The sequence below is a fragment of the Neofelis nebulosa genome, chromosome 14 (assembly GCF_028018385.1).
Source record: "Neofelis nebulosa isolate mNeoNeb1 chromosome 14, mNeoNeb1.pri, whole genome shotgun sequence".
In the NCBI taxonomy this organism is placed as follows: domain Eukaryota; kingdom Metazoa; phylum Chordata; class Mammalia; order Carnivora; family Felidae; genus Neofelis; species Neofelis nebulosa.
The window spans coordinates 42,095,348-42,121,361 of record NC_080795.1 but is presented as its reverse complement, the minus strand read 5'-3'; positions in this window follow the sequence as shown (position 1 = coordinate 42,121,361).

The following is a 26,014-nucleotide window of genomic DNA, read 5'->3' as shown; positions in this document are numbered from 1 at the left end:
AATTTTTAAATTATTAAACAATGATCCCTGATGTGTGTGCATGTGTATAAACTTGTATCTTAATGAAAATGCATATCTCTTTATCTAATATATACTGTACAATTTGTTATAAATAAGGATCATTGAAATAGAAGAGATACTTAAGAAGCACTATCTCAACAAAATGTAGAAGTTGAAGGTAGAGGGTGGAAAGAGGAGAAAAGCAAAAGTGCTCTCAAAGGGGTAGAAAAAAGAAGTTAAGCATAGAAGTTTTCTACAGAAAAAAAGCTGAATTAATAGACTGTGGCAGTCATGGAGGTCTTACATCTTTAAGAGAAAACCTCCATGAGGAATGTAATTTGCTGACAGCCTCAAAGGGCTGAGAAAGAAGGGACTTAAAAATCAATACCTTTATTCTAGAATAAGCTCTTAGGAATTAAAAGGGGGAAAGATTTAAGAACAAAAACTATGAAACACAAATAAATTTAACAAAAAGTATGTAAGACCTATATGAAGAAAACTAGAAATATTATTAAAACAAACAAGATAACCACTCCCTTGGATGGTAAGACCTATTACCATTACATGTCAATCTTTCCAAAATAAGTTCGTGGAAAGCAATCTTACAACATATGTTAAAATAAACAGTATCCTTTGGCTCAGTAATTCTAGTCCTGGGAAAAAAAAAAAAGCACTAATACCTAAGGACAGATGCACAAGTATACTTACTGCAGCATCAGTTACAGTTGCAAAAAGCTCCATAAACAAAATGAATGTTCATAAATGGGAAACTAGCTAAACACATTGTGATACATCTACACAATAAAACAGTATATGGCTACCTAAAAAAAATGAAAAAGAGCTATGCCAGGTGACTTGGAGGGAGTTCTACAGTATTGAGAAAAGCAAAATGCAGGAAAACATGAAGATAATGCCATCTCAATAAAAAAAAAAAAATCCACACCACCCAAAACTGTGTGTATATGTGTATAAAGTAGATGTTTGGATTTCCTTTATTTTGAAATACCTATTTCTTTCCCCATACTGTAACATCGCTGAGAGGAGTTTGTATCTTTTAGTCACCAAATGCCATATGGTAGTTGTTACAGCATCCTCCTTGCCCTCACATGGGCATCAAAACATGTCTGCCCACATGCAGTGGGTGCTGGGGGTTCAAGGAACAGCCCCGAAAACAACTGCACTGCTGCAGGCCATGCTGCGTCACTAAGGCTCTTGGCACAGACGACGGCAGTGCGTGGAACAGCACGGACCACGATGTCTAGGAAACGAGAAGGAATTCCAAAGAGCCAAATTTTAATATGAAATTCCAGGAATATCTTACCCCATTTATTCCACTCACAGTTTTCTTCTCATGCGTGCAAAAGAGTGACGTCTAAAGAGAGCTATAAGAACTAATTCAGTAAGTTTAAAATAAAAATTACAAGGGTTAAGAAAGCACTGTGGCATGGTTTAACCGACAGCATTGGTTTCTATACATAACAAAGTAATTGTGGGTCTTACACTAACAGCATTTTAAGTGAAATAGGTGGTATAGATCTACGCATATTACTATCTGTACAAGATTGTGTGACGAAAGAGAAAATTATGGATGAAGTGATCCAGGATACAGACTGCCACAACAAAGTACCACAGACTGGGGGGGGGGGGGGGGGGGGGGGGGGCAGGTAAATAACAGAAACTTATTTCCCCACAGTTCTGGAGTCTAGGAGTCCAAGAGCAAGGTGTCAGCAGGGTCTGTTTCTCCTGCAGCCTCTCCTTGGCTTCTAGAAGGCCTCCTTCTCACGGTGTCCTCACATGGCTTTTCTTCTGTGTGCATATCCCTGGTGTGTCACCCCTTCCAATAAGGACACAAGTCCTACTGGATCAGGGCCCTACCATTATGATAATTTAACCTTAATTATCTCTTTAAAGGCCACGTCTCCAAATACAGTCCTATCCCAAGGTACTGGGGGTTGGGGCTTTAACATCTGAACTTGAGGGGGACACAATTCAGTCCATAACAAAAAGCTTCTCGAGGAGACTTGGGAAGAGAGAAGAGAGACCAAGCCAAAAAGGAAAAGAAAAAAAGACTATACTTAAAAAAAAAAAAAAAGGCATATATTCATAGCCACTTACATAAAATCACACATATGTGTACATAAATAAATAAAGATACCAAATGATTTTTAAAACATATTCAATGGTTTCTCATTGTCCCTAGGATCAAGTCCAAACTGCAACACAGCTTATAGTCCTTCTAGAGGGGAATTTGTCTCCCTCCCCCATCTGTTCTGTGTCCTGCTCCCTGCACTTCTCTCTGCACCAGAAGCCTCAGGCTTTGTCCACTTCCTCAGGCACTCCCTGCTTTGGTTCAAGGTCCCTTCTCAGAAAACTCTTCTCCAAATCACCCATTTTTGCTCCCTTCAGTATCCAAGTCTCAGCTGGGTTTTACTTCCCTAGAGAGGCCTTTGTTCCACCCCACTGCAGGTTTCTCCTGGTTAGTCAAACTCCCAACAGAATCCTGTGGATTCTTGTTTAAAATGCAGAAAGCCTTGTTTTGACTTCACAGCTGCTGAGTAAGACTACTGTTGGGGGGAGGAGGGAGGGGGTAAGGATTCTTCTGCACCCTAAAGTGCTGGAATCTATGCCATGAACAAGTTAAAACCCCTTGCTGTACTTTCCCATAACACTTTGAACTTCCTCTTTCAAGATCCATCTCAAATGTGACTGTTTATTTAATGCAGGAGTTGGCAAACGTTTTCTGTATGGTCCCAGGTAAAATTTATTTTAAGCTTTGCATGCCAAGAAGCAAAATCAAGGATTCTGTGTGGATAACCTATATGACAAAATAGAAAACAAATGTCCACAAACTTTTTAACATTTTTTAACAAAATTTGAAATACAAGAAAATATAATTTTTCTTATAATACAAGTCTACAAATGAGAAGAATGGAACTTTTTGTTGGGATAATATTTTGCTTGCTTAGGTCAAAGTTAATGGTTTTCTAAAATTATAGTAGAAACATAACCTCAACCTTCTGTAAAACTTTCTCTTCCTTCTCTGGAGCGCAGTATTTGAGTGGTCATAAATCAATATCACCTTGAAAAAAAAGTGACACAAGGTACTGCTATGGATCATCACACAGGTGTACACACAATTTTTTTTTTAATACCAAAAAATCTACTCAAATCAGCTTGTAGAATTTCACCGCTCCTTTACTTGTATGCTTTCTTTGCTCTGCCAGTCAATTCACTTCCCTATCTTTCACTGGGTAAGACAAAAGCAATTTCCTCTAGTGAATATATTTTAAAGTCAGTTTTCCAGGCAAAAATGGGCACTTTTCAGAGTTAGAACTTGAAGCTAAATACAAAAGATGACTGACTACATGTCCAAAGGAAAATACAGAAAGTCATTCTAGGTCCTGACATGTCAAGGTAAGAAAAGTGTGTGTTGGCCCTCCAAAATTTTACATGATTTTTCTTTGACTATCTTCCTGACTTTCTACACATAGAGAGGTACGGCAATATCAGAAATGCATTAGAAGAAAACACGATTTCAGAGACTAAGATAAATTTTCCTAATCATGTGGTTCAACATTCAGAAGCTTCACCAAAAACAAAAACAACATAAAAGTGTAAGAATTTGGATAGCAAAGAAAAAATACACCACTATAATAGGCAACTAAAAAGACAAATGACAATCTATAGGGCTTTTTGGAAATATATATATTAATGTTTTTTAAAAAGACAAATGACAAACTAGGAAAAATATTTGTAATTTATATATAAAGAGCCTCTAAAAATGGAGAAGAAAAATTTTGTTTAGAAAATTTCACTCAAGATACAAATGGACAGTTCACAGAAAGGTAAATTCAAATTACTCTCAATTATATGAAAACATGCTTAACCTCTTTTATAATAAGAGAAATGCAAATTAAAACTACAGTTACATACAATTTCTCACCTGTTTTACTGGTAAAACACCAAAACTTTGACATCCTACTTGGCTGGTAAGACTTAAGGGAACAGACACTCTCATAATTTGAATATGGGAATGCACAATGGTATAACCCCTAAGAAGGGGAATTTGGCAATATCTAGTAAAATGTCATATGTGTTTGCCCTTTGACCCAGCCATCCCACTTATAAGAATCTCTCCCACAGAAAGACTGGTGAAGATACAAAAAAAAAACACACCCATAGGCTATTCATTTCAGCACTATTTGAGCCAAAATCTACAACAACCCAAAGGTTTATCAACAGGGGGCTGGTAGAATTAACTACAGTGTATCCACCTATAGGGGTACAAGACAGCTCTAAAAAGAATATACTCCACATACTACATATACTGATGTATAGCATACCTATATAAATATACTCCATAAACTACACAGACTCTTAAACTTTGATTCATAATCCCCTTAATGTCTCCATAATTTCTCATGGTATCCCTAGGCCAAAGGAAATGCCTAATAGTTCTATTTATTAATGAAACTAATTGAACAATTTCATTTATTAATGTAAGAATTTGGTCCTGGAGTAGGGTGGAGGGAACAAAAAATAAATTAGACTTCATTAAATATTTCTTATTTGTAGACATGTCTTTTGAACTGTAAACATATATTATGCAAATGAAAAACAAAATTAAAACTTCTTAAAGCAAGTCTTGAAAAATCAAAGGAAAAAAACCAAGTGAATTTAACTACATATGTAGTTGGTGGCATTAACGACATAGAAAGGAATTATTCCAAGTTAGTTTAATTAGAAAAATTTGACTATGCATACCTAATAGGATATGCTCTAAGGACAAAAAGAAATGCAAATGATAACAACTTAAACTGACTTAAGAGACACAGAGAAGGAAGAGGACCATACACCCACACCAGGCACTCCGGGGAACAAGGGACCCAAATGGGTAAGATGAATCCCCATAACATTTGACTTTGAAAAACAGACAGGCCTAACAATCAGTGTGGCTTAATACCTGGAACTTTAAAAATAAGTGGGCTTTGATATGGGATTGCTGGGAAAGTGAAGTCCCCACCTTAAAAAGACAGCACAGCTAACACCTCCATTGAGATACAGCACAAAAGTTTGAAAAACACCTGAGTTATATGGGAAGGAGATTTATTACTAATCTCCGAGCATGTGCTGGAAGGGCAGGGATCTTTGGGAGACTTCAAGAACAAAAGAGCTCACAGGCACCATTTCTCTCCCCCTCCCTCCAGCCTAAATACACAGACACTTGTGGGAACCAGTACAAGATGAACACCCTCCACCTAACTTGCTAACAGCACACCCCACCACCAAGTGCTTCTGTGGATCCACCCCATCAAACCCCACCAGCCTTAGTAGGAGTTTCCCCAGGCAGTTACAGGTCCCCTACCCTTATCAGACCAACGGGGAGCTTGCAAGTATCATGTACCCCACACCTGCTTTCTCCTGAGGACCTACCCCTACAACAAGCCCTTGGTTGGAGCCTATCCAAAGTGGTGCCAGAGGCCTTTATATGTCCACATAATAAAGGCCATATGTGAAAAACCCACAGCTAACATCATACTCAATGGGGAAAAACTGAGAGCTTTTCCCCTAAAACCAGGAACAAAACAAGGCTGTCCACTCTCACCACTGTTATTCAACATGATACTGGAAATACTAGCCACCGCAATCAAACAAGAAATAAAAGGCATCCAAATTGTTCAGAAAGAAGTAAAACTTTCACTATTTGCAGATGATCTGGTACCACATATAGAAAATCCTAAAAACTCCACTAAAAACCTACTAGAACTGATAAATAAATTCAATAAGGTCATAGGATACAAAATGAAAACACAGAAATCCATTGCATTTCTACACAATAAAGTAGCAGAAAGACAAATTAAGGATATAATCCCATTTACAATTACACCAAAAATAATAAAATATCTAGAAATAAACTTAACCAAGTGAAAAACCTGTACTCTGAAAACACTGATGAAGAAAATTGAAGATAACACAAATAAAATGGAAAGATATTCCATGCTCATGGATTGGGAGAATATTGTTAAAATGTCTATACTACCCAAGCAAATCTATAGATTTAATGCAATCCCTATCAAAACACCAACAGCATTTTTCACAGAAGTAGAACAGTCCTAAAGGTATCACAATCCCAGATTTCAAGATATACTACAAAGCTGCAGTAATCACATCAGTATGGTACTGGCACAAACACAGACACATAAATCAATGGAACAAAATAGAAAGCCCAGAAAAAAACAAACACACACAATTTTATGGCCAGTTAACCTTTGACAAAGGAGGTAAGAATATGCAATGGGAAAAAGACAGTCTCTTTAACAAATGGTGCTGGGAAAACTGGACAGCCACATGTAAAAGGATGAAACTGGACCACTTTCTTATACTATATACAAAAATAAACTCAAAATGGATTAAAGAGCTAAATGTGACACCTAGAACCACAAAATTCCTAGAAAACAATAGTTTCTCTAACATCAGTCATAGTAATATTTTTCTAGATTTGTCTTCTGAGGCAAGGGAAACAAAAGTGGAAATAAATGATTGGGACTAGATCAAAAGAAAAGGCTTTTGCATAGCAAAAGACAATCAACAAAACCAAAACACAACTTACTGAATGGGACAAGATATTTGCAAATGACATATCTGATAAAGGGTTAGGATCCAAAATTCATAAAGTACTTATACAACTCCACAGCTACTAATAACAACAACAACAACAATCATCCAATTAAAAAATGGGCAGAAGACATGAACAGACATTTCTCCAAAGACGACACATAGGTGGCCAACATAAACATGAAAAAAAATGCTCAACATTACTCATCACCAGGAAAATATAAATCAAAACCGCAATAAGATATCCCCTTATATCTGTCATAGAGGCTAAACAAAAACACAAGAAACAACAAATGTTGGCAAGGGCATGGAGAAAAAGGAACGCTTGTGCAGTATTTTTAGAAATTCAAACTGGTACAGCCACTGTGGAAAACAGTATGGAGGTTCTGTAAAAAATTATAGAATTACCGGGGAGCCTGGGTGGCTCAGTCGGTTAAGCGTCCGACTTCAGCTCAGGTCATGATCTCACAGTTCCGTGCGTTCGAGCCCCACATCGGGCTCTGTTCTGACAGCTCAGAGCCTGCAGCCTGTTTCAGATTCTGTGTCTCCCTCTCTCTCTCTGCCCCTACCCTGTTCATGCTCTATCTCTGTCTCAAAAATAAAAAAAAAATAAATAAAAAAACAGTAAAAAAAAAATTTTTTTTTTTAAATTATAGAATTACCATATGATCCAGTATTCTACTGGGTATTTACCCAAATAATACGAAAACATTAGTTCTAAAAGATATAAACACTCTTGTGTTTATTGAAGAATGACTTACAATAGCCAAATTATGTAAGCAACCCATCTGTCCATCAATAGAGGAATGAACACAGAAGATGTGTATATATAGACAATGGAATATCATTCAGCCATTAAAAAGAATGAAGTCTTGCCATTTGCAACAACATGGATAGATCTAGAGGGTATGATCATAAGTGAAGTAAGTGAGAGAAAAACCAATACTATATAATTTCACTCATGTGGAAAGTAAGAAAAACAAATGAACAACAAAAAAAGCAACGAACCACAAAACAGACTGTCAACTACAGAGAACAAACTGATGGTTACAAAAGGGAATGTGGATTAAACAGGTGAAGGGGATTAAGAGTACTCTTATCATGAGCACTGAGAATTTACAGAATTGTTGAATCACTATATCGTATCATGAAATTAATATAACACTATATGTTAACAGTACTGGAATTAAATTAAAAAAAAAAAAACACAGTATCTTCTCATAGCTTTGTCTGCTGAAAAAGCCTAGAAACTAGGACTAACCTCAGAAATCAGCATCTCTGTACCCAGATTGGGTTCTAAATGTCATTTTCCACTAGCAGGCCCCGAGAATCTTTGCAGAAATGGATGACCCCAGGTCTGGGGGCAGGAATTAGGAAAGATGAGCCTAGACTATCTTATCATTCCAAAAGACAAAAGATGCAATCAAAGACCATGTCAAAAGGACATGGAAGATGATCCATGAGAATGACCCAAGTTCCTCATTTCTGAGTAGTAGAAGCATTCATAAAGATAAGGGAGGTGGGGCACCTGGGTGGCTCAGTTAAGCATCTGACTCTTGATTTTGGCTCAGGTCATGATCTCAAGGTTCATGAGATTAGGCTGATAGAGTGGAGCCTGCCTGGGATTCTGTCTCCTCTCTCTCTGCCCCTCCTCCCACTCATACTCTCTCTCTCAAATAAACAAACTTTAAAAAAAAAGATAAGGGAGGTTTTCTGTGGACATGTTAAGTGTGGGGATCCAGTAGAGAAGGCAATATCCAGAAGGAAGTTGTATTCCCTGCTCTAAAGTTCAGGGGGAGGTTTAAGTCTTACGGTAAAGTTACAAGGGTGCATGAAATCGCTTTTGGAGAACTAGAGAATGAGGAGGGATAATGACCAGGGACAGAAGCCTAGGAGAACAGTCATCCTTTTCTTGATGAATTAATGCACACCAACAAAGAAGGCAGAGTTTATGGGAAGGAGAAACCTATGGAATCACCTGGACTGACCCAGCCTACTTGCCTGCAAAGACCTCTGAGAGGATATGTGGCAGAGGGTAATGTGCCAGGAAGCCACTAACAAGTGATACTAGTTGGAGAAGGAGAGGAGGACCAAGAAGGATGGTGCTAAAGAAGAAAAGAAAGGAGATGGTATCAAGAAAGGAGAAAGGAACAATTACTAGTGACAGAGAGAGCAAGCAAAATGAAGAATGAAAAAGGTCCCCTGGAGTCAGCAAATAGTGGGTTTAGTCAGGGTGAATTTAGTGGAGAGATGAGGGGAAGAGAAAACATGCAGATATGTAACCTTCCTCACAGAGGGAAATGACCAGAAGATAAGCAGATGATGTCAATATGGACAGAGGAACATGGGGGCATAACCAGAAAGCACAATCCTAAATGGAGGAAAGGACTTTACCAAAAGGTAAAAGCGATGGTTTAGAAGTACAGGTCTACATGGGGTGCCTGGGTGGTTCAGTTGGTTGAGCATCCGACTTCGGCTCAGGTCATGATCTCGTGGTTCATGAGTTCGAGCCCTGAGTGGGGCTCTGTGCTGACAGCTTGGAGCCTGGAGCCTGCTTCGGATTCCGTGTCTCCCTCTCTCTGTTTCACCGCTGCTCACATTCTATCTCTGTCTCTCTCAAAAATAGACATTAAAAGAAAGAAAAAAAAAAGTACAGGTCTACAATCCCTTATCCAAAACCATTGGGGCTAGATGTGTTTCTGTATTCAGAATTTTCCAGATTTTATAAACTTAGTAATGGAACATATAGAGTTAATACATAACACTTCATAACCAAATACCCTAATATTTCTTCAGACAAGTGTATGAATATTAACAGCAAGTAGGACAAATAGCTTCACATCAATTCAGGTCTATCTTTGTCACAAGATACAAAGAGCTTTCAGGTCAGCATTTATTTTTTTCAGAATTGCAGACTTTATAGCAAATAAATGCTAAGGGCAGATCTATGACAAGTTTCTGCTGAGCAGATGGCGAAAGGGACATTCACTGAGAAGAATAAAGGTCCAAGTGCCCAAGAGGGCAAAATGGAACATGCTGGGAAAGGGGACAGCAGAATAAGGAAGATGGAGGAGAAAGCTCTGGGCAGTATGCAGAGAAAAGGACTCTGAATAGAGGCTTGGCATTAAGGGAAAGGAACAAGATGTCAAGGATATGAACATGGTTGAACTGACGGCGCTTATGAATGCTGAGTCACAGGAAGTATCAGGATAACGATACTGGATGCTGAGTCCCAGGAAGTATCAGGATAATGAGTTTAAAAGACTACATCTTTTTCTACTTCCCAAATGGAAAACTGATGAGAGGCTCTTCTGAAGACTTCTGAAGAGAAGTCTGACCAAAGTGGATAAGGGGTCAAGAAGACTTTGCAAATCCATCTTGCTTATGGTATCACAGCTGCTGGGGATGGTGAGGGGACTTATGGCTTTATGTTTATAGCACAAGACCTCTCCCCATGTGCTAAAGGAAGAGAAGGATCTTGTATCTCACAGGTGTCTTCCAGGCCTTGACACCCCAAAATGTGGGTGTTTGCAGTCTTAGAGCTCTGCTATCCCTTTCATGGACCTAAAGAAAAAGGATTACCAGGTTCCTTGCCTTCCTCCCTAAAGAAGGTCATTCCTGAGAACCAGCAGTTCATGCTTTTAATGTACTTGAACATCATAGATTAAAGGCATGTCTTAAAGTAAACATGTAACTGTATATGCCTTTGGAATGTCTTTTTTCTACCATGCCTTCTAGGTTTAACAGTAGGTATAGAGATTATATTTGGCTTGTTCTAGTAATGTTTAATACACCCCCATCGGGCTGGAAAGACTCTTCAGCCTCAGCCAAAGTTTTTCCTTACAGATTCACGTGCAATGAACCCCAGTCAAGGTAAATCCCTGGCCAAGGAGGCAAGAGACCATGCACGCACTGTTTGAGGCAGAACCAGACCCCAAGTACAGTCATTCCTGCCCCGTACACTTCAGCAAAATGAGCAGAGATTAACAAAACATCACATTAAACCACTCAGCTCCCTTTCACAAAAGTCACGGATGGAATGAGGGGAACACAAGGCTTTGGCTCAGGCCTGTCAGGATGCTGCTGGCCAGGATCCCCCGGGAAGGTAAGGGGTTTATGAACACCTGAGAGCAGGCATGTGAGCCGGTGTTTAAGCAGTTCCAACATATCATCAAGGGCTTCAGCCAAGTTAATGAGAACCAGAGCTCCAGACCAAAACACTTATTTTGGAAATACCTATTTTTCAAAGATTTTTGCATTTTAAATTAAACCATATGAGTAATTGTATCCTAGTTTCGTAGTCCATTTTGGAAAATAAAATTCTTGTCCCCTAACTTGGAGAAGAACATCATGAATTTGCAAAAGAACAGCAGCTAGTGGGGAGGAGAGTGGGGAGGAGAGTGGAGGGTCGATACCTGGGGCCACCTGGAGGAGCAGGGAAGTAATGCCCCTGAGAAGAGTTTCCAGACCACTACCTCTTCCTCCCCCCATATATCCAAGTTCATCTTGCAGGCTGATCCTACCTACACCTTGCTTCTATAGAAGATGAGAACTAGCTACAAACTACTGAATTTTAGGCATTCGAAATTCACGGATTAGAAAGAATTATGTAGGGGGCACTTGGGTGGTTCAGTCAGTTAAGTGTCTGACTTCGGTTCAGGCCATGATCTCACCATTCATGGGTTCAAGCCCCACATCAGGCTTACTGCTGTCAGCCTGTCAGTGTAGAGCTGGGAGCCTGCTTCAAATTCTGTGTCTCCCTCTCTCTCTGCCCCTCCTCTACTCACACTCTGTCTCTCTCAAAAATAAAAAAAAATTTTTTTTAAGAATTATGTATAATCCAAGCATTGCTATGGCCTTTAAATGGGACAAATTCATCTTGCTGGTATGGGTATTTCTTTTTATTTCTTCCCTCTATTTAATTTTGTTTTGTTTTGTCCTAGGAATTATCTGCCCTTTCTGGGTTTTAGGTCTTAGAATCGAAGAGTACTCTAAGCAGCTATCTCCAGAAAAACTGCATACGGTTAAACTGATGATAGGCATTTAGACTACAGATTTCCACAGACCTAATTCTTTTGTTTCTCCTTTGACCTGGTGATGTTACACCGAAAACAATTTAGTTCTAGAATAATTATTTTCTTGTTTTTGAAATCAATTAAGGAGCCATCAGTAAAACTTGCTCATTCTTGCAAGAGGCATTCATCTCCCCATTAAATCATTAAATAAAGCGATGATAGGAGGCTGCAGGGAGTGCCCATGGGGAACCAGATAAGTAGAGGGGTCTGATGGAGTCAAGCAAGGTTGCATATTCAAATCCTCCTTCTGCCACTGAATCTTGTGTGTGGCCATCTGCCAGCCTTGTGAATAGAAGTTAATATGCACAGAGCTCTACCACGCACTAGGCACTCTCCTTGTATATAACCTCATTTAATTTTCACACATAAAATCCATTTCCATAAGGAAACTGAGACACCAAGAGGTTACTTTGGCTTGAACAGTGCCTGAGAACTAGAAAGTGGCAGAAGCAGGACTCGAATCAAAGTCTGCCAAACTCTAAAGCCCCTTCTCTTAGGACTTAGATTTGCAAACTAGGCCCCAGGAATTTCACATTAATTCATTGATTTGCATCCAGCTGTGATATGAGGGAAAGAACAGGGCATCTGAATGCTTCTAAATTCAGACTCTTCCCCTTACTAGTAGTGTTAGTTTCCACACTGAAAAAAATACAACTAATAATTACACTTACCTCCTAGTCTTATTGTCAAGGTCAGATAAGAAAATGAAAGTAGAAAGCATCTATCACACAGTATCTCAGTAGATTCTGATTAATTAGGTTACTCAAAAGGAAATACAACATAGTGTCTAAACACTTGGCCTCTGGTTCATTCTACAGGAATCAATCCTAGTTTGATCATGTAGCAACATCACCTTGGGCAAATTACTTTAGTTCTTGGCAAAATGGATATAATGTTATAAGAATCTCTGCTAGGTCCTAGGACAGTGCCAGACATAGTATTAAATGAATGGGTTTTTGTTAGAATTATTATCAATGTAAGTGAATGCAGACTCCTTGAAAATGCTAAGTATACCACATGCTTGGAGAAAGTACTCCTACAGAAAAAAAATATTAATCTACAAGTTAGTACTAAATGGCCCAAGCTAAAAGGCTAACACTTGGTAGAGACATAAATACATAGCTGTGACTCAGTGGGTGATAATAATGAATCATTTATGAAACACATCAAACACATTAATTTGATTTTTTCCACACCATTTTTGGACACATAGTGTGTTCCCAGCACCATGCTTGGACTGGGAATGCAAAGATGAATGAGGGAGGATCCCTGATCTTGAGAAGTGTATCCTCTGTGAAAGAAACGGACATGAAAACAATTCCAATTCAGGTACTAAAAACTACATCAAGGTTAAAAGTTAAAATGATTTTATATTACTTAGTGATACAATCATGCATGCAGAGTATCACCTTTTCAGGCTGTGAAAAGGGGTAGGCAAGAAAGAGAGGGAGACAGGGACAGAGAGAGAGAAGCCCAATGTAGGAAATAGAGATTCTGTCATGGCTAGCAGGAAGAGAGACATGGATGGTCACAGCAGTCAGCCTATAAGGATTCTGGTAAAATTATAGTGGTGGTATGATGGTGATGGCAACCAAATGTTCAAAAAACTAAATGACACTTCTAATTTCAAATATTTTAAAGCATTACTTCCAGAAGTATACAAATAAATGCTGCACCTACAAATTCCAATTTGGGGTTTGCAAAATATAGGCAACATAAGTCTAGACAATAATGCCCATGGGGAGGTTGTAATTAAGGCCGAACAGGGCTAGTGGCTGGGGGAAAATAGCCATTGAGTGCTGGGTTCAGTTCAAGATTAGAAAAGGCAGCACCCAGAGGAGGCAGCAACAGATGATCCTTCCAAGTTGATGAGAAATCAGCCAGGAAAAGCCAGAGCCCAAAGGTTCTCCATTTCAGGCACTTAGTATAGTGCAGTTTAGGATACTTCTGAATAGTTTGCTTGCCAGTGACCTCTATGTTTGTTAATCTGCTGCATATGGGGGGAATTTCCTAGGAGAAATTTTCCAGAGGGAGACTCCAGATCCTCAAATATGAGATCAAAAAGACTAATTCAGGAAAACTGAAAGGGCTACTTCATCTAAGAGACAATTTGGGACTGGAGGCCAGCATGGGCAAGACCAGCAGGGAAGGGACCATCAGATCTAAGTTTCCTGGGCCATTCCTCAAGGTCCCCCAAAGCCCCCACTGACCCCCATGGCTTTCACCTGGCACATACCTTTCTCCCCAACTAGACTACAAGCAGGAATAAGTCACTGAGAAACCCAGGCTGTGGAAGTTCCATCTTTTTTTTTTTTTTTTTAACAGCCAGTGTGAACTAGAGGGAGTGAGAGCATGCAGGGGAGAGGGGCAGGAGGAGAGGGAAAAAGAGACAGAATTTCACCCTACCTGTTCTTAACAGCTATGTGAGCTTGGGCAAGTTGTTTGTCATCTTGCCTCTCAATTTTTGCATAGTAATAATTAAGTAATAATTAGTAATAATTAAGTGCATATGAGCACTTATAGTAGTGCACATACTTTGGTAGATCATGAACAGTGATTTTACATAGCCCAATGAACAGTGCATGTTAATTTGCTTTGCTAAGTTTTCTCATCTGAAAAATGAGGGTATAAGATTCAGTCTCACAATTTCTATCGAGCTAATGGAAGTTAAAAAACATGTTGAATGAAAAAATGCAATCCAAATGTTTGTGTTTGCTGTTATCACTGCACATAGTAGGCACTGCAATCAATGATGGCTAAAATATGGAAACAAAATAGACACCGAGAGGTTGGACCAGACCCTCTCAAGACCCACCATCCCGAGATCTTGCACAGGAAAATTATTTGTAAACGTGAATGCCAGACAAGTGTTCCTTATTAGCTATGCATGGGCCCTGGAGACCAGCACTGCCATGTGGTAAGAAGAGACAGACTCTGCCAAGTACAGCTCTGAGGCCATCCTTCACATGTGCCTGAGAAATAACTCCCCCAGAGGCCTCCTGTGCTGTGAAGTGCCCCACCCCCATCTTGGCTACCTCCCCAAAGACCCCCAGCTCCTCCTCCAGCAATCTTCCAGACTTTGGCCATTCCCAGTTGGCATGGAAGTGCAGAGCTTGGCACATTCTTCACTTCATCCCCCTGGATTCACCCCAATGGGGTGGTTCTGCCTGGCTGTCCCACACAGCATCTCTCAGAGAGTTAGAAAGGAATGTGCTTAACTTGCCAGCACCAGGAGCAGAACCAAAGCCAGCATGGCCTGTCATACAAGGTAGTTTAGTGCTCCCATCATCACTGCAATATACACACACAGCAGGCCCTGAGAAGAGTCTGCACCTCCCCCAGAGCCGGAGAGGTCCAGAAAACCACATGGGAATGTGGGTTCTCCTGCACAAGCTGGGTCACTGATAATGGAGCCTTGAATTCCTTCCAAACATACACCTGACATGTAAGGGAAAAGAGGGAGAACTAGCAGAAAAACAGCATCTGTCCCTGAAGCTCTTGGATCCATATAAAACTTAGAATGGCATGTTTAATATCAAATCCCAGAGCTTTGCAAACCAAGGCCATCTGCCTACCACTGTGCTCACTGCTTGCCACAGAGTACATACTCAAGCCCATTTCCTCAATCACTTTAACCCAATGCTACAGGTACCCTCAGACATGGACAACTCGAGGGCGATAAGCATGACATTCCCAGCACTAGTCTCACAGTTATTTAAAAATGCTGATTCTCCCACTTCCAACATGGAATCAGTCCGTTAGTCCTTATTTTGCATAAGCAGGATTATGATCTTTAATTCAAGTCATTCATAGTCACTCATCCATTTATTCATTCAATCAACAAATACTTATTGACTGCCTACAATGTGCTAGACATTACGCTAGACCAGGAGACAGAATAGTGATCAAAGCCAGAGATGATTCTTGTTCTTGTGGTCTAGTACATTGTTCTCAACAGAGGCAATATTGCCCCCAAAGGGGACAAACTGGTTCCTATGTAGTGACAAAATCTTACTCATTTTACATGTAAAACATGGATACATATATAGCACATACTATACACACACACACACACCCACACACACCCTTAAGTACCCATATAGTTGTATTATTTTCCTATTGTTGCTACAACAAATTACCTTAAACTACTAGATTTGTGGTAACACAAATTTATTATCTTCCAGTTCTGGAAGTCAGAAGTCTACAGTGGGTTTCACTGGACTCAAATCAAGATGTTGGCAAGGCTGCAGTTGTTCTGCAGGCTTTGGGAAAGAACTAGTTTCCTTGCTTTTTCCAGTGTCTAGAGGTTGCCCACATTCCCTGGCTCTTGGTCCTCCTCCAACTTCAAAGCCAGCCATGACAGTCCAGTCTTTCCTAATTGCTATCTCCCTCACACTGACTTCCTGTCTCCCTCTTTCACTTATAGGAACATTTGTGATTACTTTGGGCCCACCAGGATAATCCAGGAGAGTCTTCCCATCTCAAGGTCAGCTAATTAACAAAGTTTAATCCATCTATAGCCTTAATTCCACCTTTCCATGTAATGGGACTTACAGTTTCCAGGGTTTAGGATATGGATGTCTTGGTGGGGGGAGGGTGGAGGAAGGAAGCCACTATTCTGCCCATAACAGTATATCTGTAGTATTAAATTTTTCCAGGGGGAGGATTAGTAAAACATATCTTAAAAGGCTCTTTAAAGGAGCAAGAATGAAACAAAGATTCAGAAATCTTGGTCTACCAGGTAGGCAAATGCAATGTCTTGGTTAAATCTGTACACATTGCGGTCGGTCAACAGGCCTGGGTTAAAATCCAAACTCTGCCTACTAGCTGTGTGGCTATGAGCAAGTTACTAAAGGCCTCAGGAAGGACAGTAACTTCCTCAGTTACTGTGAGGACTTAATAAGTCAATGCACTTAGAGGACTTAGAAACTGCCAAATACAGATCATCCTTGACTTACAATGAGGATATTTCCTCATTTGTAATTATGTGGATGGAACTAGAGGGTATTATGCTAAATGAAATCAGTCAGAGAAAGACAAATATCCTAGGACTTCACTCATATGAGGACTTTAAGACCCAGAACAGATGAACACAAGGGAAGGGAAGCAAAAATAATATTAAAAAAAGGAGAGGGACAAAACATAGGAGACTCTTAAATATGGAGAACAGAGGGTACTGGAGGGGTTGTGGGAGGGGGGATGGGCTAAATGGGTAAGGGGCATTAAGGAATCTACTCCTGAAATCATTGTTGCACTATACACTAACTTGGATGTAAATTTTTTAAAAAATAAAACAAAATGCAATGAGCCTATGTCCTGATAAACTCACTGTAAGTTGAAAGTAAGTTGCAAATGCATTTTATACACCTAACCTACTGAACACCACAACTTAGCCCAGGCTACCTTAAATGTGCTCAGAACACTTCCATTAGCCCATGGTTAGGCAAAACCATCCAAAAGAAATCCAATTTCATAATAAAATGTTGAATATCTCATGTAATTTACTGAATGCTGTACTGAAAACAAAACAAAACAAAAAAACAGAATGGTTGTATGGGTGCAGCATCATTGTGAGTGTATGGGTCATTTACCCTTGTAGTCACATGACTGACTGGGGGCTGTAGCTGCCCCTGCCCAACATCAGGACAAAGGATCACACTGCTTATCACTAGCCTGGGAAAAGATCCAGATTCAGAATTCAAAGTTCGGTTTCTACTGAACAGGTATCACTTTTGCACCATCATAAAGTCAAAAAATTTTAAGTCACACCATCATAAGTCAGAGACCATTTATATACAGTAAGTGTTGGATAAAAGTTTTCAATAGTGTTAGGGGAGACAACAAAAGATTCAAATAATCACAGAAATCAATGTCCAAGTTCAAATGACGTTAAATGCTGGAAAGGGAAAGAAGAATTGATCTTGCGGTATTGTAAGAGTATAAGCAAGGAGGTCTCACAGTGGGTAGGAGGGAAGAGTTTCCTACAGAAGTTACTTCTGAACTAAAATTGGAAGAAGGAGTAGGCATCAACTAGGTCAAGAGAATGGGGGTAGAGAGAGAGTCAGAGGGAGTCATGGAGAGGTTCCCAAGCAGAAGAAACATCAGGGGCCCCGGGGTGGCTCAGTTGGTTAAGCATCCAACTTCGGCTCAGGTCATGAGCTTGAGCCCCGCTTCAGGATCTGTGCTGACAGTGCAGAGCCTGGAGCCTCCTTTGGTTCTAAGTCTCTATCTCTCTCTGCCCCTTCCCCACTCATGCACTCACTCAAGTGCACGTGCACTCGCTCTCTCTCAAACGTTAAAAAAAAAATTTGTAATTAAAAAGAAAAAAAAAGAAACAACATCATGAAGGTTTCCTTGGGGCAGGAAGGGCCTGGCACAAACTCCTGGGACTGACAGCCCAGTATGACTGCCCAATGAAGAGCAGACAGACGTACAGGGTGGATGCCAGGCCAGGCTGGAGACCAAGATGGGGCCAAACCAAGGATTTTCAGCCTTATCCTAAGAGCAATAGGAGGCACTGATTGAACTGAAGCAGAAATGGTGGTGAGAGTGAAATGATCCAGACTGGAGGGGAGAAACAGCAAAACAGCAGATGCACAGCAACTAATCTGAAGGTGATGGGGCTGGCGGGGGTGAGGCACATGGAGAGGGAAAGGTGAAGAGAAAGATACTTAAAAGGTAAAATCAACTGGATTTGTGAAATGTGGCAGAGAGGGGTGGGTTATAGATGCACACATCTAGTTTCCAATGTCCCATGTGCAGGTTCTCATGCATCCATCAATGCCCAAAGCCTCCCCAAGCTTGCGGGTAGTCTGTCCAGAAAAAAGCCTGCCAAAATGACTGATCAGTCCTGCCCAGATGTGCAGTGACTTCTTGTAGCACTCCACACACCATTCTGTATCTCGGGTATAAAATAAACTTTAAATTGGATACAGCTTTAACAAAAAGTAGTGCTGGAAACAGCTCTTCTTTTAGAACCTCTGTTTACTATAGAGTGTTTTAAGTATGACATTTTAATTTCATTTTTTTTAAATATGTATTTTGTGAGAAATAAACAGAGATGACTTAACTGGAAATTGAATTGGGGTCTCCTGGCCCCTGGCCCACATTTCTACCCAGAGACGACTGTCTGCTGTAGTATAAATCCATCTCTGCAAGCTGCTGTATGATCGAAGTGAGATGTGCTTATGTTCTTCTTAAAAATGTATGCACTTCTTAGCCAGAGGGCCCATACGCCCAAGTATTGATCTGTTAGAACTTCTGCTAATTCAATTTGTGACATAATGATTCAAGGTTAGATTGTGGCTACACATATTGTCCCAAAAGTTCTCTGCATTTGCCTATTCAATATCCAGGACAGGACCACAGTTTACCAATCAACAGCTCTGGGTTCCTTAAGCCACTTGCCATAGCAATAGTTGGAAAAGAATCTGCTCAGAATAAAGAAGACTGGAAGAATCTAAACCATGAAAGAAATTAATAAGGATTAGAGGTGAAAGAAGGAGAAAGGAGGGCTGTCCCTGTTTCTTTCAGAAATAATGAAGTCTAGTGACTTGGGTTTTGGGGTGCCTGGATGGCTCAGTTGGTTAAGCATCTGACTTCAGCTCAAGTCATGATCTTGCTGTTCTTGAGTTCAAGCCCCGCGTTGGGCTCTGTGCTGACAGCTCAGAGCCTGGAGCCTGTTTCAGATTGTGCCTCCCTCTCTCCCTCTCTCCCTCCCTCTCTCTCATTTCTCTCTCTCTCTCTCTCTCTCTCTCCCCCTCCCCCACTCACATTCTGTCTCTCCCTCTCAAAAATAAACATTTTTTAAAAAGAGAGAGAGAGGGGCGCCTGGGTGGCGCAGTCGGTTAAGCGTCCGACTTCAGCCAGGTCACGATCTCGCGGTCCGTGAGTTCGAGCCCCGCGTCAGGCTCTGGGCTGATGGCTCGGAGCCTGGAGCTTGCTTCCGATTCTGTGTCTCCCTCTCTCTCTGCCCCTCCCCCGTTCATGCTCTGTCTCTCTCTCTGTCTCAAAAATAAATAAACGTTAAAAAAAAAAAAAAAGAAAAAAAAAAAAAAAAAGAGAGAGAGAAACATGGGTTTTACTCCCACTTCTGCCACTGATTACCTATGTAACCTTTGGCAATTTAGTTCTATGCTCAACCAACAGTGAACAAATTAATGAAGGACTTCATCAGGCAAGTCAATTAGCCAAACACTGCAGGAGGCACTGAGTGTCCAAAGATTACCTAAGGATAGTATCTACCTGTGGAGAGTTTAAAAATAAGAGGTGGATACCTAAGCAGGAACACAATACCTAACAGGAATAAACACTGAAACAGAAATACAATAAAGGATCATAAGTGATAAAGCATAAATATGCCCCAAAGGACTATGGGAGAGACAGATCCCAACCTGGGTGCAAGGAAGACTTCCTTGAGACAAAGACACTTGTGCTTGTATCAAAACATGAGTCCAATAGGGGTGCCTGGGTGACTCAGTTAAGCATCCGACTTTGGCTCAGGTCATGATCTCACCATTCGTGGGTTCGAGCCCCGTGCCAGGCTCTGTGCTGACAGCTCAGAACCTGAAGCCTGCTTCAGATTCTGTGTCTCTCTCCTCTCTGCCCCTCTCGTTCTCACGTTCTCAAAAATAAATTAAAAACATTAAACAAGAATTAAAAAAAAAAACACATGAGTCCAATAATGAAGCAGAAGAAAGAGAGAGAGAGAGAGAGAGAGAGAGAAAGAGAGAAAGAAAGAAAGAAAGAAAGAAAGAAAGAAAGAAAGAAAGAAAGAAAGAAAGAAAGAAAGAAAGAAAGAAAGAAATCCCATTTGAAACTACACCCAAAACAAAAAGATACCTAGGAATAAAACTAAAGAGGTAAAATATCTGCACTCTGAAAACTATAGAGTACTTATGAAAGAAATTAAGGGTGGGGGGAAGAGAAGGAAACCACAAGAGACTCTTAATAACAGAGAACAAGCTATGGGTTGATGGAGGCAGGTGAGTGGGAGATGGGCTAGATGAATACTAAGGAGGGCACTTGTGATAAGCACTGGGTGTTTTAAGTGATGAATCACCGAATTCTACTCCTGAAACCAATATTGTACTATATCTTGGCTAATTAAAATTTAAATTAAAAAAAAAGAAAGAAAGAAACCCTTCAAGTACGTCAGGAGCTTAAACTGCCCAAGGGCCTACTTTAGACTAAAGCAAGTTTGAAAATAAAATTAGCACCAGAATTGCTATGACTCATGATTCCATGGTTTAATATTGGACTGGGAAGAGGGAGAGCGACAATGTATAATAAAGCCTTAAAAACTAAAAAAAAAAAAACAAAAAACAAAGAAACGATTAGCAAGAATTAACTAGGTGAATAAAAGCAGAAGAGTATATTAAAATAAGCCATGAGAGAATGCTGGGCAGCTCACAGAACTGTCACAAAGGCTGAAGAATCAAAGTGGACAGTTGTCACTCTTCAGCTCAGCATCTGAAATTCCTTTGGGGAATTTTTTTTTTAAGTTTTGTGGGTTTCCCTGCATAGAAGGTGAATTATCGTTCCCCCATCCTATGCAATTAGGGACAGACATCTGACTTAGGCTTTGTTCGACAAGTACGTCCATATGCCAAAAATATTCAATTGAGAGCTAATGGCACAAGAAACACAGACCACACAAAAAAAAAGAAAAACATTTCTGGTACTGTAAAAAGCCATTCAAGGTCTAGCTTTCACAGACAGTGGTGCTGAAGGAGCCAGGGCAGTCCCCAGGGTCAAGATGCAGGCAGAGCAGGCTGTGGTGTGGGGGCCCCGGCAATGCAATCTCAACAGACCTGCTCCAGAGCACCGTCTGAGCTACAGTTTCAGTTGGGTAGCCTCTCACCCAGTTCTTCAGCCTTTGTGGTAATTCTGTGAGCTACCCAATGACAGTTTAATAAACTTCTTTTCTGCCTAAGTCAACTGGGGTTGGCTTCATTTTTTGCAGCCAAAACATCTAACTGATAAAAGAATAACATAAGCACACCCTCACAGGTGAGGGACAGTTTGGTGGCTGTGGATGTGTAGGGGGGGCACTGTAAGCAGTTCAGTATCAAGAAAGCATAAAGAATGAAATGGAAAGGATGGGAAATGAGGCTAGAGAGATGTAGCTAGAGAGAGCCACAGAGTGGCTGGTACACTGGGCTAAGAAACTTGGAATTCATCCTAAAGGTGATGGGTGCCTTAGCACAGAAGTGGCATTCGCCATATTCATATTTTAGAATGATTAATCTAACATTAGTAGCAAGACTGTAAAGTGGACAGGGGAAGATTGGGAAAGGCCAGACAAGAGGCTGTGGTGATAGGACCCAAAGAAAAGGTGATGAAGGCTGAGCCAGGGCAGTGGTTGTGAGGAGAAAGAGGTGGTGATGGCCTTGAGAAATACTTAGGCAACAGAGTAGGATGCCTACCTTCGCAAGGAGAGGAGAGAAGTCTCTTTACCATTCTGGTCCACAATTTCTTCAACTATGTATTAGGAGTGAAGTCTAGGTATCCTACAAGGCATGTAACAGTCCCTGATTCTAATTACTGGAGATGCAGGTGCATTTGCCTAAAGACAACAGAAACTTCACTAAAAGAGAAAGAAAATTCCTTGAGGACAGGTCAAACAGGCAGGCATCTTCTAATGATTAAAAGTGTAGGATTAAAATTAGAAGTTTGTAGAATTGTGAAAGACACCACACATGGTAAAGATGGGTTTGTTTACTGAAACTTATGCTTCTATGACTGAAAGCTTAAAAGAGCAGGATGTCCTTTTATGAAAGGAAACACTTCATTATACAACAGGTGCACTGCCGAAGTATACTAACCTTTGAAAACCTGATACACTGTAAAATACACAATCTCCTTTATAAACCAATCTTTTTTTTACCCTTTATCCAGATGTTTCCCCATTACATAGACATCAATTCATGGGTGGATGTGAGGTCTTAAACATTTACAGTGAAATGTTTCCTTCACAAGATTAAAGCATTTCTTGATTGACATTACTATTCTTCCAACAAAACAAGTATCTGAAGGGCATCAAAACATACAAATAGGATTCCCCTTTTAAGTGTGTGTATAGCTAAAATTTAAAAAAGCAACCAACAGCAGAACCATAAAAAATGGACATTTTCACAGAATCTCAGAGTTTCTGTGCACAGGGAAAACATACTTCTGGTCCTAGTAGAATTACTTGCCTTTGCAATTCATGAGTTCTTTCTCAGCTACAAAAAAAATTGAGTTACTGCAATTATGGTTTTGTTTGAAAATGTCAAGTTCTTTTATTTCCATGTAAATATTCTATTCACTTTCTAAAAGATTTCCCATATAATCCCTTTTGACTGGATTCTTTTTATCTGAGTGCATTTTTTTCAAACATTTCCTAAGTTTTTATTTTAATTCATTAACAGTGTTCTATTAGTTTCAGGTGTGCAATACAGTGATTTAACAATTCCATACATCACCCAGTGCTCATTACAACAAGTGCCCTCCTTAATCCCCATCATCTATTTAACACATCCCCCACCTACCTCCCCTCTGGTAGCCACAGGTTGTTCCCTATAGTTAAGAGTCTGTTTCTTGGTCTCTTTTTTTCCTTTGTTTTGTTTCTTAAATTCCACATATGAGGGAAATCATATGGTATTTGTCTTTCACTGACTTATTTCGCTTAGAATACTCTCTAGCTCCACCCACATCATTGCAGATGGCAAGATTTCATTCTTTTTGATGGCTAATATTCCACTGTACATATCAATACATGATACCTTATCTTCTTTATCCATTCATTATAGATGGACACTTGGGCCACCTCCATATGTTGGCTACTGTAAAAAATGCTGCTATAAACATAGGGGTGTGACAACATCCCTCAGATGTTGGGGGAAAGTATAACTTCCTCATCCCAGTCCCTTCTGACCCTACATACCCTCCCCCAACCACAGGCAGAACATGACATTGGGCAACTTGCTCATAAAGCCCCTTCACTGTCACGATTATTTGGCCCACAGAAAAGTATAAATTAAAATAATACTTATAATCATTGTCCATTCTAGTTTGTTTTTTCTGTCTTTCAAACTGAGGAATATTTGGCAAGTTTCTGATAGGATGAGTATATAATAAAACCCCTCCATACTCAACACATATCCATACACAACCATCCTTCATATACCCTTCCAAATTGGGCACACAAGAAATCAAGTTATGTCTTGAAATAGCCAGGAAGAGTATTTTCCTCTTATATTCAGCTTGTTATCTGTTGGAGGATAATCCCATTTTTGAAAATCACCTTGATTTGATGAAGAATAGATTTGTTTCTAAAAATCAGTTTTAAAGAAACTAATGCACTCTTTCCCAAGCAGAGCTGAGTTTTTAATAGCTAAAGACATTACTATTATCCTTATTCCCTCTCCCAACAAAAAGGGATTTATAAAAATAAATAAACCTGTGTTCCTGGAGACTTCCAGGTGTGTTTCCAAAGCCATAGCAACTTCTAAGGTGCCCAACAGTGGGGAGAAGTGCAATCCACCCTAGCTGGTGCAGTTCTTTTTTTCTCATATTTCTAATACTTCCTAAAACCATGAACTTCAGTAAAATTTGCTATGTAGACAAATGTTAATATCTTGGACTAATTTGCTCAAAGAGAAACAAGTTGGCCATGGCTGCAAGTGGACAGGGTAAGCAGCCCCTAAGCTGTGAGGCAAATCCTAAGAGGGGTCTCCAGTAAAAATACAGGAAGACAGTTTCTTACTACTAACCAGCTCACCTCTGCTATGAAAAATCAATTAGAGGTCGGGAAAGCTACTTTAAAACAGATTTTTTTTTTTTTTAACATCAAGTTACTTAGTATAATTTTCTTGCCCCTTCTTTAAGAAGTATGTCCTCACTGGCTGACAGGGACAAATTTCTCCCTACTCCCCAGTATAAATGCACCTCACCATCCACTTCTCCACATCCCTGTGGCCCTCAAATTGGATTCCATGATATATAAATAATGCTGCTGATGCCCTTGTCTTTATCTCAAACCAGAAAATTAACACAATTTCAAAAACCTGTTTTCTAAACTCCCAGTGACTGAGACAGGAAGGGGTGGCAGGGGCGGGGAGAAGAGGACGGGCGGCCTGTTTGTACACCCACTGGCACTGCGTTTTCCTCACCAGTGAAGCTTTCCATGGAAATTCTGGCTGCATTAGCCTTGGCTAAGCTTGGGACTATTTTTGGAAGCCTAAAAACCTCAGGGGAGTGACTTTTACTTTTATTCATGTACAGGGTCCTTACTTTTATTTATTAAAGAAACAAAAACATGTCTCCTGCTTAACTTCAACCAGCTTTCATGTCAAGTAAAACAAAACTTGTTGGCTGGTCCAATCGGCCATTGGCCAGGGTAGAGGGGGAGCCCCTGCCACAGTGCGTCTGAAGCATATGTGACCTGGGTATTAATCACCCCACAGAGAAAGGGAGGAGTTAAGGTCTTTTGAGACTCTTGTACCAAAGGAACAACATTGGGAGTGTGTTTGAGTCCGGCTGGGAGAGGAAAAAGTCTCTGGGCAAAATTCCAGCCAATTTGAAGTGTTTTCAAAAGCATTTCAGGTGGGAAAGAAAGAGATGGAAGGCTCAGTGCTCCCCCCGACTCCCAACACTGTGACACTGACATCGTAGAACGTAAAAAATCAGCAGAGAGGATCATGGGGTGAGAATCACCCCACAGATTTAACTTCACCCCCTCCCAGAGTCTAAGTGTTCATTTTAACAAGTTGTGAAGGGCAGGCAGCCAACCCCTCAGCCTCCACAAGACAAATTGATTCAAGGTTTTTCTCCTTGAGCCTGCAGCCAGGGTGACTGCAACAATAGCAGCTGAAGAGGTGCTATTGTTTTATCTCAGTGGCAATTTGAAACTCTTACCAGGACTAGTGGCCCACCAGGCATCTACAAATGGGAACAAGAAACAGCAAGAAATTCAAGCAAAGTAGAAGTTAAAGCTCTCCTAGGACACTAAACAAAGCTGCTAGTAGAGTCCCCAGGGAGTGTGCTTGGTGGGGCATTGCCAGGCCTAATATAAGCCTGACCCTCTATTACCTCAGCTCTTCCTTTCCTTCTATACCCTCTTCATTGCCCCCCACTTATTACTCTAGCTGGATTCACGTTAGATCCCAACATGTTGGACAATGGCTACAAATATCTGTGCCACAGTGGGCAAATCATTTCAGCTTCCCTGGATTTCAGTTTCATCCGGTTAACTGGGTGTGTGACAGGGACTGCCAGCTGTTCGCCATAAATCTGTTTCATCTTCTTCCTGGGCACACAGCTAGAGTACATAACCCCATTTC